Here is a 20,253-nt window from a genome sequence, read left to right as displayed (position 1 = left end):
GTATGAATGGATCTCTTTTACCATGATTACAATGTTTAGTCAGTCCTTGATCTTCAAAGGTGCTCTGCATTTATGTTTTGCGGTCTCAGAAAGGGCTAGCGAGATACCATCTTGTTATATCATTTTATGATTGTTTTGAGAAAGAGTTGTCATCCGAGATTTATTATTATTGCTCGCTAGTTGATTATGCCATTGATATGAGTAAATATGAGACCTAAGTGTTATTGTGAATATGGTTAGTTCATAATCTTTGCTGAAATCTTGAATGCTGGCTTTACATATTTACAACAACAAGAGCAAACAGAGTTTGTAAAAGTTTTTATTTATCACTTTCAGTTTGTCAACTAAATTGCTTGAGGACAAGCAAAGGTTTAAGCTTGGTGGAGTTGATACTTCTCCATCGTATCTACTTTGCAAAACACTTTTGCCCTTGTTTTGGACTCTAACTTGCATGATTTGAATGGAACTAACCCGGACTGACGTTGTTTTCAGCAGAATTGCCATGGTGTTATTTTTGTGCAGAAATAAAAGTTCTCGGAATGACCTGAAACTTCACGGAGAATATTCTTGGAATATATAAAAAATACTGGCGAAAGAATCAAGGACAGGGGGCCCACACCCTGTCCACGAGGGTGGGGGTGCGCCCCCCTGCCTCGTGGGCCCCCTGGTGCTCCACCGACCTCAACTCCAACTCTATATATTCACGTTCGGGGAGAAAAAAATCAGAGAGAAGGATTCATCACATTTTACGATACGGAGCCGCCGCCAAGCCCTAATCTCTCTTGGGAGGGCTGATCTAGAGTCCGTTCGGGGCTCCGGAGAGGGGAATCCGTCGCCGTCATCATCATCAACCTTCCTCCATCACCAATTTCATGATGCTCACCGTCGTGCGTGAGTAATTCCATCGTAGGCTTGCTGGACGGTGATGGGTTGGGTGAGATTTATCATGTAATCGAGTTAGTTTTGTTAGGATTTGGTCCCTAGTATCCACTATGTTCTGAGATTGATGTTGCTATGACTTTGCTATGCTTAATGCTTGTCACTAGGGCCCGAGTGCCATGATTTCAGATCTGAACCTATTATGTTTTCATGAATATATGTGAGTTCTTGACCCTATCTTGCAAGTCTATAGTCACCGATTATGTGTTATGATTCAGCAACCCCGAAGTGACAATAATCGGGACCACTCCTGGTGATGACCGTAGTTTGAGGAGTCCATGTATTCACTAAGTGTTAATGCTTTGGTCCGGTACTCTATTAAAAGGATGCCTTAATATCACTTAGTTTCCAATAGGACCCCGCTGCCACGGGAGGGTAGGACAAAAGATGTCATGCAAGTTCTTTTCCATAAGCACGTATGACTATATTCGGAATACATGCCTACATTACATTGATGAACTGGAGCTAGTTCTGTGTCACCCTATGTTATAACTATTGCATGAGGTATCGCATCCGACATAATTATCCATCACTGATCCAATGCCTACGAGCTTTTCACGTATTGATCTTTGCTTAGTTACTGTTACCTTTGCCACCGTTACCGTTACTTCCATACTACTTTGCTGCAGATATTAAGTTATCCAGGTGTGGTTGAATTGACAACTCAACTGCTAATACTTGAGAATATTCTTTGGCTCCCCTGTGTCGAATCAATAAATTTAGGTTGAATACTCTACCCCCGAAAACTATTGCGATCCCCTATACTTGTGGGCTATCAGTGACCGCGCCCGCTCGCATGAGCGGTCGTATGGCATGGAAACCAATGGTTCTCATCCACCTGAACAAACTTTGTAAAGCCTCACAATAGAGTCATCTTCATCATCAACCCTAGTTACTATCATTTCCCATCTCCATCTCCACCATAGTTCTTCCTCCTCTAATCATACTCGTAATCGTGTATCACACACGGCATCCAATGTAAGACATATTATCAATCAATCTACCTTCATGATGTCTGTGTTCTTCGTGTGATCTGATCTCCATGTGTGAGTAGTCCGGTAAGGTAAGGGTTGAGGAAATATCCTTGCAACCCGATATATTTGTTGGAGGAATCGATGGAAGTGCTTTGAATTAACGTCATGTATGTGTGAAATAGAATTGTTCTGTAGTTTTCGCTTGTTTCATTCACGTTCTTCATCCCCGCAGGTACCCAGGATCATGGAGAACGTGTTGGGAAACATAGTAGAGAATAAAAAAATAATCATACGATCACCAAGGAACAATATGAAGATGCATTAACGGTTAGGATAATGATCGTTACTGACTCCGAGTGGCAGCAGAAGTAGATGAGTTGGTGTATATCGTACTTGGAGTCCCTCGAACCATAGATGAATGATCCTGTGAACCACCCATGGAGGATCCCTCAAACGGAAGAACGAAAGCATGGCCTCTCTACTTGATTGCAAGCGTATGGTCTTCATGGTCCATCCAGAGCTAATCATCATTAGAGAATTAGAGGGAGGATATTAGAACCACACTGGGCTTCTAATTATGAGGATTAGAGGATCTATGTCAAGCTCTAATTGATCAACTAGGACCAACTAGAACTAGAGAACTAGAGGAGGCTCCAAAACTTGCATGTCCAAATAGTGCAAAAGCCTCTAGTATATATAGGTTGGAGGGAGAGGATGGGCACCACACAAGGAGGGGAGGAGCCCCTCCTTGGTGTGCCGTCCTAGGAGAGGGAGGAGTCCCTCCCCTAGTCCAATTCGGCCACCCCACTTGGAAAAGTGGGCGCCTCCCCTACACGGGTCCTTGTCGCCAAATTCTCCTTCCACCACTTGGCCTTTTTAGGCCTATTGATATTAAATTAAATATAAAAGCCTCATAATAATTACTAGAGCCTTTTGTTATTAAATAGGGATTTTTATTTTTGTGCCCCTGGTTCCTTAGCCCTACTCATTTTTTTGAAATATTTAGCTCTACTCATTCATCCCCACTCTGTTAACTTTTGCTCACTTTTCCCCACTCCCTTGCCCGAAACCCTCATAACTAGTTATAGCAGACGTTGCCGTTGGGTCAATGCCTTTGACCGTTAGCTGACGAGTGGGGCCGCCTATATGTGGGAGCATGCAAGACCGCAGTCGTGGGGTAGCACGGGTCCATGGACATGCCCGGAACGTCCCATCATATAAAGAGGGCAACCACCTCCATCGCCCCTACCATTTCCCCCCAAATCAACTCGTTGCCGCATCGTCTTCCTCTGCACGCCGTCGTCGTCTCGCTCTCCTCCACTGGCTCCACCGCACCGTCTCGCTCTCCCCCACCGCATTCTCTTCCTCACCTTCATTGCCTCCATCTGTCAGATGGCCGACGCTCGTGGCGACACCGGCGCAGCGGCCAGAGATGTGGTGGAGCTACAAGGTCAGGGCGCGGTGAACGGGGATGTCGGTGGCGTCCACGGTGGTGCGGGGAAACTCGCAACCATTGTGGATGTGGCGGGCTCCGCCTCATCGCTGCAGAAGGTGACGGCGTCGAGCGGCACAGTCCATCCCGATGCCCCCGTTGCGCCGCCTGCCGTGGAGGAGCAGGTATTTGCACTGGGCACCCATTTGCACTTGCTTAGCTTGTAGAGTTAGTTCGATTGTGATTCATACAGTAGTTCAGATGGTTAGAGTAGTTGCTTTGACGGATGGGCTAGGGTTTTTTTGTATGGGTTGGGGGATGGGGGTTTTTGGACTAGGGGTTGTTGGATAAATTGGTTGCAAAAATTCTAGCTAGATGTTGTGAACTATGATTTTAGGTGCTGCAATGATTGGGGTTTTTAGATTTGGATAAATTCGTTGCAAAAATGCTAGATGTTGTGAATAGATTGGGTTTTTTAAGGGATTTTTGTATTCGTGCCCCTAGTTGGGTCATGCTGGACTGATTTGCCCCTATTTTTTCAACAATTGTGGTTTTTCCCATCTCACTTCACTCGCCTTGTGTTTTTGCCCTTCCGGTGCGGTTCCGACCAGTGAGCAGTCGCTACGTGGCGAACCATGATTGGTTGGAACTGCCCCGAAAGGGCAAAAAACACAAGGCGAGTGAAGTGAGCTGGGCAAAACCACAATTGTTGAAAAAATAGGGGCAAATCAGTCGAGCATGACCCAACTAGGGGCACGAATACAATTGTTCCTTTTTTTAATGCTATGATGCTTATTAGATTTGTTTTTAGTGCTCACAGATTAGGGTTTTTAATGCTACTCAAGTTATTTGCTTCAAGTTATATTAGCTATGTTGTTCACAATATGTCCACATTATGTAGTTATATTAGCTCTGTTGTTCAATGTGTGTGCATGACAATGGAAAATGCAAATAGGATCATAGTATATTAGCCCTAAGATCAAGTGTGCATATCTAAATTTCAATATGTAGTTATATTAGCTATGTTGTTCAAATGACAATGGAAAATGCAAATAGGATCATAGTATATTAGCCCTATGATCAAAATGTCATATGTGCATATCTAAATTTTCAATTGGCTTATGTATTTACTAGTGATGGATGTAATTGTATATTCAGGAGGATGATTGTTGGGGGAAGAGGAGGAAGATAGACTATACTTTCGGCGACCCGTACGATCCAGCGTATGGTGACGATGAAGAGTATGAGGTAAGCCTACTTGAAATTTAGATTGTTCATTTAGTTTGTTTGACATGGTGTATTCCCATGAATCTATAATGTACTAATGTAATTCATTCGTGTGTGCAGTATGTCTCTGGGGAAGATGTGGATGTGGACCGCGGCAACTTCGCCTCCTTCAAAGAGAAGGAAGAGGAGAAGATCAGGGTGAAGGGCGTGGATTACTACTACAAGAGCAGGACCAAAACTTGGCGCTGCCCCTACTGCACCACCAAGCCAAAGCCAAAGTCCGGCCGCTTCGTTCACCTTCTAGCTCATGCAGAATATGTGGCCATCCACGGCGAGGACTACAAGATCATGGGGCAGCATGCTTCCCTAGCCAAAGTCTTGTCTCCCCTTCCCTGATGTTATGATGTCATGATGTGTTTTAAGTACTTTAGGTTGTTTGCTGAACTATGTGGGTGAACTATGTTTGTGAACAGGATGTGGGTTATCTTTTGGTGGTTGGAAGAATTTTATATGCATGTGGCTATCTATGTTGGGTATTTTTGTTTTTTAAATTTATCTGCTATGATTTGTTTCAGTGTTTTGAAAGTTCAGGTGCTGCAATGATCACACATATGCTGTAATCCATCATTTTATCAAGGGTTTCCTTTTATCAAATATTCCAATAACAGAGCAAAAAACAACATTTTAATGAAGATGTGTTATCAACTATCTATGTTTGTGTAGGAGATCATGTGTGCAAAATTTGAGGTGATTTAGAGGAGGTCAAAGAAATTTGAATTTGAGAAATGTGCTCCAAATAAGCTCCCAGGCTAGGGTAAACAGCCCATTTGTAATCAAGTTTTTTTGGACCTACTCTAAATGAGCCAAATGTTCCCTTTTTATTAACACCTATTCAATCTATATAGTGTAGATTCGAAGTCTCACTATTTTTTGAATTAATCTTCATATTTTTTTGAAATAAAGGTTTGGTGATTTTTTTGATTTTTTTAAAATTTTCAAAAACAGAAGGTAACCCTACCTCATCTCCTTGAACTCTATGAAATCTTGTAGGTGATAGCTCATATGTGTGAAGGTTTTCTCATGAAAATGACCATAGGACAAGTTTATGATTCTTGGTTGGTAACATGTCACATAAGATTTAATATAAAAACTATTAAAAACACGTTTTGAAATATGAAAATGGAAAACTAACTTCAGATCCTTCTTATTCACTTTAAAATAAAGCTTTAGTGATTTTTTGTTTTCTTTTTAATTTTTCAAAAATAGAAGGTAACACCACCTCCTCTCCTTGAACTCTATGAAATCATGTACATGATAGCTCATATGTGTGAAGGTTTTCTCATGAAAATGACCATAGATCAAGTTTATGATTTTTGGTTGGTAACATGTCACATAAGACAACATTGTGATCAGGTTTTATATTTTTTGATTTTTTTTAAATTAATGGTGCTCATTTGACCTCGATCGTGCCAGCTAGGGTTTTTTCATGAAAATGACCATAGACCATGTTTAGTATTTTTCCTTGTTAGTTTGTCTTATAAAACGACGAACGGCAAAGTTATGCTCAGTCAAAGCCTTCGAAACCCCGTTGACCAGCTCAAAACCCCTCTAAACCCCGCGGGGTTTCGCCTAACCCTAGCTCCCAACGCCAGCCGTCCGATCATACCCTCGCGCCAAGCGACAGCCCTCAGATCTGGCCTTCTAGAAGGAACTACGTGGACTGGCTGTGTGCAGGCTCCGCACCATTGGATCACAAGGATGGCTCCGCATCGTTGGATCGTGGGGCGATCCACGAGAGGCGATCCTATTGGTTGTGCTCGGCTGCTCGCCCACCACCGACCCCGCAAAAAAAAACGTTGTTATTGGGCCCAAAAGGAAACCAAGCTCTAGTTGGGCCGTCGAATTGCATCGTTTTTACATTGTTTGCTTTGTTTTTTGTGAACGTGCTCGCTCTGTATTTTTGCATCGTTTTTTGCATCGTTTGCTCTATTTTTTATGAACGTCCTGGCTCTGTATTTTTGCATCGTTTTTTGCATCGTTTGCTCTGTTTTTTGCACCGTTCTTTTTGTTCTATACAAATGCAAAATGACCAAATTTATAAGGGCTAAATTTATTTTTATCATGCAAAATGGCCACAAACTATCAAAAAATGGGTCATTTTGCAATGGCCACAAGCCCTCTATCTCTTTTTATCATGCAAAATGACCAAATGTTTAAGGGCCAAATTTATTTTTATCATTCAAAATGGCCACAAGCTCTTAAAAAATTGTCTCTTTTTGTTCATATAATATAGGGTTTGACCACGGATTCCCACGCGTGCAATTAGCTTTTTTTTCTTCTTCTTTTCAAACCACCGTTTCCCACGCATGTACACTCCCAATGCTGCGGTGGGTTTGAAAACGGGCTACTAACTTCACATTTGACCCCATTATTGCCACTTCCAAATAACACGTAGCACTACGGCTATTTAAGCCACCCTCTGCCTCTGCCATCCCTCATCCATATGCCCTTCTTGCTCTTCGACCCCTTCTCTGTCTTCTGCACATCCCTCAGCCATGTAGTACACCGGACCAACCTACCGCTTCCCACCCACCGTGCCATAGAGGCTCTACCCTACCGGCATGTACGTTGATTGCACACTACGTGTGTGGGCGATATCAAGGCTGAGGACCGCAAGGAACTTCACCGAGTTCTTCCTCACGTCCGGCTACCACCACCTCCTGAGGGGATATCCAACGATGTTTCGCGTCGAGGAGGTCATCGAAAACCGGGTGGTGGTTGCTCTTCTTGCCCACTTCACCAACACATTCGACGCCTTCTACCTCCTCGGTCGGGTGTTTTGGTGTGGCTCCGAGTTTATTGCTTTCACCACCCACAACAGGTTCACGGAGTACAACAACATCTTCCCCACCACAACGCGCATGCACACTCTTCCATACCCCATCCACAACACCCCGGAGGAGCAGTGAAAAGGGCGCCCGGAGGAGGAGCGAGGTGGAGAAGGCGGCGGCTAGGGTTCTAAATCCTCTATCTTTTTTAGTCTATGTTATGTTAAGTTGTAATTGAACTACGTTGGAGTTGCTATGAGCTTGTTAGCCCTTTTCTTAAATTCTATTATTAAGTTTTCTATCTATTCTATTATTAAGTTCTTCCTAGTTTGAGCTATGTGATCGTATTATGGGCTTGTTGGCCCTATCTACATATTGGGACTGCATATTTGTTGATTATTTTCTTAGAGAGCTCGGCTTGTTAGTAGGGTTCCCTTGTTAGTAACCACCTAGCTAGTGCATGCAAGCAAGCTTTGTTAGTAGGGATGAATGAGTACAACTAAGCAAGGGAGTGGCTCTTTTTTTACACAAGCCACAAATATATATGTAGCCACCTAGCTAGAAGAGAGAAACCAGCGGCAGTGACCGTTGCTGCATCCGTGGCGGCTGGCGTGCAAGAAAGCTGCTCGGTCAGTGCATCATGGTGGACGCATCGGCGCATGCAGGCTCGGTCGGCACATGCAGGCTCGGTCGGCACATGCAGGCTCGGTCGGTGCATCATGGGATCGTGGCATCGGCACATGCGGGCTCGATCGACGCATGTAGGCAGGGTTTGCTGGGTGCATGCATAGCAGGCTTCTGTCCTGGCGGTGCGCGTAGACGTTTAATGCAAGGGACGGCCCAACGAAACCACGACCCAATGGTCGAACAACAACACCACCCAACACGGCCCCACTTGTCAGGTCAAACGGACAACACAGTCCAGCATGGCCCCACTAGTCAGAGTTAACGATCAAGCCTTTGACCCGACGGCAACGTCCGTTGTGCCCAGTTATGAGGGTTTCTGGCAAGGGAGTGGGGAAAATTGAGCAAAAGTTAAGAGCGGGGGATGAATGAGTAGAGATAAGGAACCAGGGGCACAGATGTAAAAAAACCCTATTAAATAACACCACCAGAAACATTTTCCACCTATATACTATTTATCGGTAATACCCGATATTGCCCGATAAACTCTGAAACCCTTCCAGTCCCTCTCGAAACTATTTCGAATATTAATGAGATAATTCCACAAATAAATCCTCGATACTCTCATCCTACTAACACTCAGCAAATCGTGATTACCTTAAGCTTGCAACCTCGTAGGTTCAGCAAAACATAGACATGAACGAAACCCCTTCGATTACATGAATGACATTCGTGTGAACCTTTGGTTATCATGTGATGTTCCCTTTGCTTTACGTTAATTTACGAAACACGAGGTGAGATGTGTCGGTATCCTCTTGAGTCATACACATGCTAACTATACTGGTCTCCTCGTTTTTGGCTAAGTTCTTCTTTCTCGTTGACATGTTCTGGCATCCCCGTGACGCTGTCACTTGTGTCTGGCCAGACGATGATGGTTGTTGTCACACTGATAGGGCCCTAAAAATATCTCTCCATCATCGGAGGAGCAAATTCTACTCTCGAGCTATCGAGTCCCTTATCAAACTTCCCGATAAACCCTTAAGTTGTCGTTATGATCACCGTGTTACATATGACGTTTGAGCAACCCCAAAGCTCATCATACGGTAAGAAGTGACTATGATACTCATGGTCTAAGGAACAAAAACACACATTAACACTCCATGTTATAATAATGGACTTGTGACGATATCATCTCAAAGTTTAACAAACAAGTTTGAGTCGATTCAATATGCTTGTTTTTCTAACGTCACACTCTCAATGTTATTTTAGAACTATCGTTACACTTAACGATGTCCTAAGATCCAGGAAACATGGTCACTAACAACACTACAGCCAGTCTTAGAGGCGGGACTGGGAATCTTATTTTACTATTTATCGTTCTACATGTGCATATGAGTTTTCGACTAAATCGAATATTCTAGGATAATAACATTTATCGTTGGGGAACATTGCATGGAAAAACAAAAACAAAAATCTACGCACACGCGAGATCTATCCATGGAGATGCATAGCTCCGAGAGGGGAGAGTATGTCTATGTACCCTTGTAGACCGTTAAGCGGAAGCGTTTATCAATGCGGTTGATGTAGTCGTACACCTTCATGATCTGCCTGATCAAGTACAGAACGTACGACACCTCCGCGTTCAACACATGTTTAGCTCGATGACGTCCTCGCCTTCTTGATCCAGCAAGATGGGCGAAGTAGTTGATGAGTTTCGGCAGCACGATGACATGGTGACGGTGGTGATGCAACTATCTTCGCAGGGCTTCGCCGAGCACTACGGAAATATGACTGAGGATGAACTAGAGGGAGAGGGGCGCCGCACACGGCTAGGGAATCGTGGTGTGTGTTGCCCCTCTCCCTCTACACATATATATAGGTGGGGGGAGGAGGCAGCCAGGGTGCGCCCCAAGGGTGGCCGTCGGCCCCCTTGGGCGCCTGCCGTATGGTGCCCCCCTTACCTTCCTAGGGGGTGGAGGAGAAGGCGGGAGGGGGGCCGGCTGCTCCTTGCCTTAGCCCCCCTTCCTTCCCTATAGGGCCGGCGGCTAGGGAGAGGGCGCGCCAGCCCCTTGTGGGCTGGTGTGTTCCCCACCTTGGCCCATTAGGCCCATATACTGCCTGTAGGTCTCCTGGAATCCCTTTTGGTGACACAACGAATACCCGGTGCATTCCGAAACCTTTCCGGAGACCAAATACTATCGTCCTATATATCGATCTTTACCTTCGGAGCATTCCGGAGGTCCTCGTCATGTTCGTGATCTCATCCGGGACTCCGAACAACATTCGCTCACCAAATCACATAACTCATATTATACTATATCGTCAACGAACGTTAAGCGTGCGGACCCTATGAGTTCGAGAATGATGTAGACATGACCGAGATACCTCTCCGGTCAATAACCAATAGCGGGACCTGGATGTCCATATTGGTTCCTACATATTCTACTGAAGGAAATATGCCCCAGAGGCAATTATAACGTTATTTATTTATTTCCTTATTTCGTGACAAATGTTTATTATTCATGCTAGAATTGTATTAACCGGAAACATAATACTTGTGTGAATACATAGACAAACAGAGTGTCACTAGTATGCCTCTACTTGACTAGCTCGTTGATCAAAGATGGTTATGTTTTCTAGCCATAGACATGAGTTGTCATTTGATTATCGGGATCACATCATTAGGAGAATGATGTGATTGACTTGACCCATTCCGTTAGCTTAGCACTTGATCATTTAGTATTCTGCTATTGCTTTCTTCATGACTTATACATGTTCTTATGACTATGAGATTATGCAACTCCCGTTTACTGGAGGAACACTTTGTGTGCTACCAAACATCACAACGTAACTGAGTGATTATAAAGGTGCTCTATAGGTGTCTCCAAAGGTACTTGTTGGGTTGGCATATTTCGAGATTAGGATTTTTCACTCCGATCATCGGAGAGGTATCTCTGGGCCCACTCGGTAATGCACATAACTATAAGCCTTGCAAGAATTGCAACTAATGAGTTAGTTGCGGGATGATGTATTACGGAACGAGTAAAGAGACTTGCCGGCAACGAGATTGAACTAGGTATTGAGATACCGACAATCGAATCTCGGGCAAGTAACATACTGATGACAAAGGGAACAACGTATTTTGTTATGCGGCTTGACCGATAACGATCTTCATAGAATATGTAGAAGCCAATATGAGCATCCAGGTTCCGCTATTGGTTATTGACCGGAGACGTGTCTCGGTCATGTCTACATAGTTCTCGAACCCGTAGGGTCCGCACGCTTAAAGTTAGATGATGATCAGTATTATGAGTTTTGTGTTTTGATGTACCAAATGTAGTTCGGATTCCCGGATATGATCACAAACATAATGAGGAGTCTCGAAATGGTCGAGACATAAAGATTGATATATTGGAAGCCTATATTTGGATATCGGAAGTGTTCCGGGTGAACTCCCGGTCTATTCTCCGTTCTAGAAGTTTTAGGATACGTGGGTATATATGGGTGAAAAAAGTACGTCGGTGGAGCTTCGAGGGCCCCACGAGGTAGGGGGGCGCGCCTTAGGGGGGTGGGCGCGCCCCCACCCTCGTGGCCACCTCCGTCCTTTCCTGACGTGGGGTCCAAGTCCATCCGGTAGCTTTCCTTCCAAAAATAACTTCTCCAGTTGATTTTGTTCCGTTTCGACTCCGTTTGATATTCCTTTTCTTCGAAACACTGAAATAGGCAAAAAAACAGCAAATCTGGGCTGGGCCTCCGGTTAATAGGTTAGTCCCAAAAGTAATATAAAAGTGGAAAATAAATCTAAAGCCCAATATTGCCCAAAACAGTAGATAATATAGCATGGAGCAATAAAAAATTATAGATACGTTGGAGACGTATCAAGCATCCCCAAGCTTAATTCCTGCTCGTCCTCGAGTAGGTAAATGATAAAAAAAATTATTTTTGATGTGGAATGCTAGTTGGCATAATTTCAATGTAATTCTTCTTACTTGTGATATGAATATTCAGATCCGAAAGATTCAAGACAAAAGTTCATATTGACATAAAAATAATAATACTTCAAGCATACTAACTAAGCAATTATGTCCTCTCAAAATAACATGGCCAAAGAAAGTTCATCCCTACAAAATAATATAGTTTAGTCATGCTCCATTTTCGTCACACAAAAATGCTCTCATCATGCACAACCCCGATGACAAGCCAAGCAATTGTTTCATACTTTAATAATCTCAAACCTATAAACTTTCACGCAATATATGAGCGTGAGCCATGGATATAGCACAATGGGTGGAATAGAATATGATAATGGGGGTTATGTGGAGAAGACAAAAAAGGAGAAGATCTCACATCAACGAGGCTAATCAATGGGATATGGAGATGCCCATCGATTGATGTTAATGCAAGGAGTAGGGATTGCCATGCAACGGATGCACTAGAGCTATAAATGTATGAAAGCTCAACAAAAGAAACTAAGTGGGTGTGCATCCAACTTGCTTGCTCACAAAGACCTAGGGCACTTGAGGAGGCCCATCGTTGGAATATACAAGCCAAGTTCTATAATGAAAAATTCCCACTAGTACATGAAAATGACAAAACAAGAGACTCTCTATCATGAAGATTATGGTGCTACTTTGAAGCACAAGTGTGGAAAAAGGATAGTAGCATTGCCCCTTCTTATTTTTTATTATTTATTTATTTTTTGGGCCTTCCTTTTTTTCTGTTTGGCCTTTCTCTTTTTTTTCTTTTCCTTTTTTGGGACAATGCTCTATTAAATGATGATCATCACACTTCTTTCTATTTACAACTCAATGATTACAACTCTATACTAGAACAAAGTATGACTCTATATGAATGCCTCCGGCGGTGTACCGGGATATGCGATGAACCAAGAGTGACATTTATGAAATAATTATGAACGGTGGCTTTGCCACAAATACTATGTCAACTACATGATCATGCTAAGCAATATGACAATGATGAATATGTCATGATGAACGGAATGGTGGAAAGTTGCATGGCAATATATCTCGGAATGGCTATGGAAATGCCATAATAGGTAGGTATGGTGGCTGTTTTGAGGAAGATATAAGGAGGTTTATGTGTGAAAGAGCGTATCATATCACGGGGTTTGGATGCACCGGCGAAGTTTGCACCAACTCTCAATGTGAGAAAGGGCAATGCACGGTACCGAAGAGGCTAGCAATGATGGAAGGGTGAGAGTGCGTATAATCCATGGACTCAACATTAGTCATAAAGAACTCACATACTTATTGCAAAAATCTACAAGCCATCAAAAACCAAAGCACTACGCGCATGCTCCTAGGGGGATAGATTGGTAGGAAAAGACCATCGCTCATCCCCAACCGTCACTCATAAGGAGGACAATCAAATAACACCTCATGTTTCAAATTTGTTACATCATGTTTACCATACGTGCATGCTACGGGACTTGCAAACTTCAACACAAGAATTTCTCAAATTCACAACTACTCAACTAGCACGAATTTGATATTATCACCTCCATATCTCAAAACAATTATCAAGCATCAAACTTTTCTTTGTATTCAACGCACTCAAAAGAAGGTTTTACAAATCTCGAATACCAAGCATATTAAGATTTTTAAGCAGATTACCATGCTATTTAAGACTCTCAAAATGATCTAAGTGAAGAATGAGAGTTCATCTATTTCTTCAAAATAAAACTACCACCATGCTCTAAAAGATATAAGTGAAGCACTAGAGCAAATGACAAACTACTCCGAAAGATATAAGTGAAGATCAATGAGTAGTCGGATAATTATGCAACTATGTGAAGACTCTCTAACATTTAAGAATTTCAGATCTTGGTGCTTTATTCAAACAGCAAGCAAAGCTAAAGAAAATAAAATGATGCTCCAAGCAAAACACATATCATGTGGTGAATAAAAATATAGCTCCAAGTAAAGTTACCGATGAACGAAGACGAAAGAGGGGATGCCATCCGGGGCATCCCCAAGATTAGGTTCTTGGTTATCCTTGAATATTACCTTGGGGTGCCTTGGGCATCCCCAATCTTAGGCTCTTGCCACTCCTTATTCCATAGTCCATCGAATCTTTACCCAAAACTTGAAAACTTCACAACACAAAACTTAACAGAAAATCTCGTGAGCTCCGTTAGCGAAAGAAAACAAAACACCACTTCAAGGTACTGTAATGAACTAATTATTTATTTATATTGGTGTTAAACCTACTGTATTACAACTTCTCTATGGTTTATAAACTATTTTACTAGCCATTGAGTCATCAAAATAAGCAAACAACACACGAAAAACAGAATCTGTCAAAAACAGAACAGTCTGTAGTAATCTGTAACTAACGCAAACTTCTGGAACTCCAAAAACTAAGCCAAAATAGGAAGACCTAGGAAATTTGTTTATTGATCAGCAGCAATTGGAATCACTATTTTATCACGTTCTGGTAATTTTTAACAATTGTTTTCGTGAACAGAAAGTTTCTGGAAATTACAGCAAGATCAAATAACTATCATCCAAGAAGATCCTATAGGTTTAACTTGGCACAAACACTAATTAAAACATAAAACCACATCTAAACAGAAGGTATATGGATTATTTATTACTAAACAGAACCAAAAAGCAAGAAACTAAAATAAAATTGGGTTGCCTCCCAACAAGCGCTAACGTTTAATGCCCCTAGCTAGGCATGATGATTTCAATGATGCTCACATAAGAGATAAGAATTGAAACATAAAGGGAGCATCATGAAGAATATGAATAGCACATTTAAGTCTAACCCACTTTCTATGAATAGGGATTTTGTGAGCAAACAACTTATGGGAACAATAATCAACTAGCATAGGAAGGCAAAACAAGCATAACTTTGAAACTTTAAGCACATAGAGAGGAAACCTGGTATTATTGCAATTCCTACAAGCATATATTCCTCCCTCATAATAATTTTCAGTAGCATCATGAATGAATTCAACAATATAACCAGCACCTAAAGCATTTCTTTTCATGATCTACAAGCATAGAAAATTTACTACTCTGCATATAAGCAAAATTCTTCTCATTCGGGATAGTGGGAGTATCATAAGAGACTTGAATACTATAGATTGTTTCCACATTAAAAGAGTAGTGCTCAGAAAAAGGGTAATCATAATCATGACAAGTTTTATAAATATAATCATCACTACTTTTTATAGCATAAGTTTTATCACAATAATCATCATAAGTAGCAACTTTGTTCTCTTCATAATCAATTGAAACCTCTTCTGAAATAGTGGATACATCACTAAATAAAGTCATGACCTTTCCAAATCCACTTTCATAAATATTATAAGATTCAACATCCTCCAAAATAGTGGGATCATTACTTCCTAAAGTTTACACTCTTCCAAACCCACTTTCATAAATATGGATAGCAATTATCATATTCCTCCAAGCAAGTGCCAAAAAGATTTTCAAGATCATAAGGGGTATCATTATCTTCCCAATCATAATCATCACAACAAGCAATAGGCATAACGAGATCATCATCAAGTGCATCATCTTCCACAATTACTTTTGATTCATTTTCATGAGGCACAACAATAATAGGAGCAACATTATTTGGGAGAGATATCTTTTTACCTCTCTTCCTTTTCCTTTTCTTCTTCTTCACCACATCATGTGTGGGTTCAATCTTCTTTTTGGAGCTCCTTATTGATGAGATTGGTTGAAGAGAGGGCTCCTCCTCGTTACTTGATTCATCATAGGAAATAATAGGAGGATATTGGGAAGTCTCTTCCCTTTCATTAGTATTCTCTTCATCCTCTATTTGTTTTCTTTTCTTTATGTAGTTGGCAATATAAGGATTTTCAATGCAATTCACCGCACAATACATATAAATTTCTTCTAGATTAAAATGAAGAACTTTATCAAGGGCAAATTTTGGAATATCCTTAGTTATACGTTTCAGTTCTTCATAACCCAAGAGCAAACTAAGTTCATTATGATGTGCAAGGGAAATCAAGTCATCACAATTTTTGGACACGATACGACCATGAAACAATTGGCATTGGGTACTGAAATGATCATGTTCATTGCAAAGTTCACAAGTATGGCTAAGAAAAAATAAATTTTCAGCACAAGCATCTAGCCTTTCTTGCAACCATTTAGTTTCTAAGTACTTATGCCTCTTGCAGTATCTATCTTCCCTATTTGGTGTGTACTTGCAAACCCAATGCACTCCACAAAAATTGACATGTTTATAGGAGACATTTTCATCATAACTAGTGCAACATCATTAGTACTATGGATATTCAAGGAGTTCATACTAACAACATTGCAATCATGCTCATCATTTAAAGATTTAGTGCCAAACATTTTAATGCATTCTTCTTCTAACACTTTGGCACAATTTTCCTTTCCATCATACTCATGAAAGATATTAAAAAGATGAAGCATATGAGGCAAACTCAATTCCATTTTTTTGTAGTTTTCTTTTATAAACTAAACTAGTGCTAAAACAAGAAACAAAAAGATTCGATTGCAAGATCTAAAGATATACCTTCAAGAACTCACCTCCCCGGCAACGGCGCCAGAAAAGAGCTTAGTTGACGGGGTGTGAGTGCCGCTTACCTAGCCTCCCCAACAACGGCGCCCGAAAAGAGCTTGATGTCTACTACACAACCTTCTTCTTGTAGACGTTGTTGGGCCTCCAAGTGCAGAGGTTTGTAGGACAGTAGCAAATTTCCCTCAAGTGGATGACCTAAGGTTTATCAATCCGTGGGAGGTGTAGGATGAAGATGGTCTCTCTCAAACAACCCTGCAACCAAATAACAAAGAGTCTCTTGTGTCCCCAACACACCCAATACAATGGTAAATTGTATAGGTGCACTAGTTCGGCGAAGAGATGGTGATACAAGTGCAATATGGATGATAGATATATGTTTTTGTAATCTTAAAATATAAAAACAGCAAGGTAACTAATGATAAAAGTGAGCGTAAACGGTATTGCAATGCTAGGAAACAAGGCCTAGGGTTCATATTTTCACTAGTGTAAGTTCTCTCAACAATAATAACATAATTGGATCATATAACTATCCCTCAACATGCAACAAAGAGTCACTCCAAAGTCACTAATAGCTGAGAACAAACGAAGAGATTATCGTAGGGTACGAAACCACCTCAAAGTTATTCTTTCCAATCAATCCATTGGGCTATTCCTATAACTGTCACAAACTGCCCTAGAGTTCGTACTAGAATAACACCTTAAGACACAAATCAACCAAAACCCTAATGTCACCTAGATACTCCAATGTCACCTCAAGTATCCGTGGGTATGATTATACAATATGCATCACACAATCTCAGATTCATCTATTCAACCAACACATAGAACCTCAAAGAGTGCCCCAAAGTTTCTATCGGAGAATCACGACGAAAACGTGTGCCAACCCCTATGCATAGGTTCATGGGCGGAACCCGCAAGTTGATCACCAAAACATACATCAAGTGGATCACGTGATATCCCATTGTCACCACAGATACGCATGGCAAGACATACATCAAGTGTTCTCAAATCATTAAAGACTCAATCCAATAAGATAACTTCAAAGGGAAGACTCAATCCATTACAAGAGAGTAGAGGGGGAGAAGAAACATAAGATCCAACTATAATAGCAAAGCTCGCGATACATCAAGATCATGCCAAATCAAGAACACGAGAGAGAGAGAGAGATAAACCACATAACTACTGGTACATACCCTCAGCCCCGAGGGTGAACTACTCCCTCCTCATCATGGAGAGCGCTGGGATGATGAAGATGGCCACCGGTGAGGGTTCCCCCCTCCAGCAGGGTGCCGGAACAGGGTCCTGATTGACTTTTGGTGGCTACAGAGGCTTGCGGCGGCGGAACTCCCGATCTATTCTCCATTCTGAAAGTTTTAGGATACATGGGTATATATGGGTGAAAAAAGTACGTCGGTGGAGTTTCGGGGGCCTCACGAGGTAGGGGGCGCGCGGCCCCCACCCTCGTGGCCACCTCCTTTCTTTCCTGACGTGGGGTCCAAGTCCATCCGGTAGCTTTCCTTCCAAAAATAACTTCTCCAGTTGATTTCGTTCCGTTTCGACTCCATTTGATATTCCTTTTCTTCAAAACACTAAAATAGGCAAAAAAACAGCAAATCTGGGCTGGGCCTCCGGTTAATAGGTTAGTCCCAAAAGTAATATAAAAGTGGAAAATAAAGCCCAATATTGCCCAAAACAGTAGATAATATAGCATGGAGCAATAAAAAATTATAGATACGTTGGAGACGTATCAAAGCTCTGCTGGATCGGAGTTCGCGGGACGTCATCGAGCTGAACGTGTGCTGAACTCATAGGTGCCGTACGTTCGGTGCTTGGATCGGTCGGATCGTGAAGACGTACGACTACATCAACCGCGTTGTGCTAACGCTTCCGCTTTTGGTCTATGAGGGTACGTGGACACACTCTCTCCTCTCATTGCTATGCATCACCATGATCCTGTGTGTGCGTAGGAAAATCTTTGAAATTACTACGTTCCCTAACAGTGGCATCCAAGCCAGGTTTTATGGATAGATGTTATATGTACGAGTAGAACACAAGTGAGTTGTGGGCGATACAAGTCATACTGCTTACCAGCATGTCATACTTTGGTTCGGCGGTATTGTTGGATGAAGCGGCCCGGACCGACATTACGCATACGCTTATGGGAGACTGGTTCTACCGACGTGCTTTGCACATAGGTGGCTGGCGGGTGTTAGTTTCTCCAACTTTAGTTGAACCGAGTGTGGCTATGCCCGGTCCTTGAGAAGGTTAAAACAACACTAACTTGACGAACTATCATTGTGGGTTTGATGCGTAGGTAAGAACGATTCTTGCTAAGCCCGTAGCAGCCACGTAAAACTTGCAACAACAAAGTAGAGGACGTCTAACTTGTTTTTGCAGGGCATGTTTGTGATGTGATATGGTCAAGGCATGATGCTAAATTTTATTGTATGAGATGATCATGTTTTGTAACCGAGTTATCGGCAACTGGCAGGAGCCATATGGTTGTCGCTTTATTGTATGCAATGCAATTGCCTTGTAATGCTTTACTTTATCACTAAGCAGTAGCGATAGTCGTAGAAGCATAAGTTGGCGAGACGACAATGATGCTACGATGGAGATCAAGGTGTCGCGCCGGTGACGATGGTGATCATGACGGTGCTTCGGAGATGGAGATCACAAGAACAAGATGATGATGGCCATATCATATCACTTATATTGATTGCATGTGATGTTTATCTTTTATGCATCTTATTTTGCTTAGATCGATGGTAGCATTATAAGATGATCTCTCACTAAATTTCAAGGTATAAGTGTTCACTACAAAAAAAACACTTCCGTGATGATACGTGTTTGTCACAGTAGGTCGCATTTTTTGTCATGCATGTACATCCATGACGATTTTATGACAGAATCAAGATAATCATACCTGTGCTGTCGTAGAAGTGTTCCATGACATTACCAAAATTATCATCACGGAAGTGTCCACTTCCATGACGATAAATCGCGCGTCACAGAAGTGCTTTCGTCAAGGGTGACCGACACGTGGTATCCACCGTAACGGAACACCGTTAAGCTATCGGGTCGGATTTTGGATCCGATAACCCGTTAATAGCCCTGACCAATGGGAAATTTCCACGTGTAAAATTCTGATTGGCCGAAGGGAACACCTGTCAGCTCGTTAGTGGGCCAGATGTCGCCCCTCCATTGGAGGAGACATGCCTATGATACGTCGACACGTGGCTGGGCCCAACAGAGGCCCATATAGGTTAAAAAGGCCGGCCCAGTCAAAGGCCCGTAGAACTTAATCAGGTACTAGTGGGACAGCCCAATAACGACATGCTTAATAAAGGTCCATTTACGGCCCGAAGCCAGATCTGGCCCGTTAATTGTTTGCCCAATATTTGGGCCCATTTACGGCCCGAAGCCAGATCTGGCCCGTTAATTGTTCGCCCAATATTTGGACCCATTTGCGACCCGAAGCCAGATCTGGCCCGTTACTTGTTCGCCGAATATTTGGGCCCAACTACAACCCAGTGACTTTCGGCCTGTTAGAGGCCTGATGTAGACATGGGCCCATTTCAGCCCGGTGTGACTTTCGGCCTGGGAATGGCCCGTGCTGCCCATGGGCCATATATGGTCCGACAGGACATCGGGCCCACTAACGGCCCGTGCTAAA

The sequence above is a fragment of the Triticum aestivum genome, chromosome 7A (genome assembly GCF_018294505.1).
Source record: "Triticum aestivum cultivar Chinese Spring chromosome 7A, IWGSC CS RefSeq v2.1, whole genome shotgun sequence".
Lineage (NCBI taxonomy): Eukaryota > Viridiplantae > Streptophyta > Magnoliopsida > Poales > Poaceae > Triticum > Triticum aestivum.
This window is presented reverse-complemented; position numbering follows the sequence as displayed.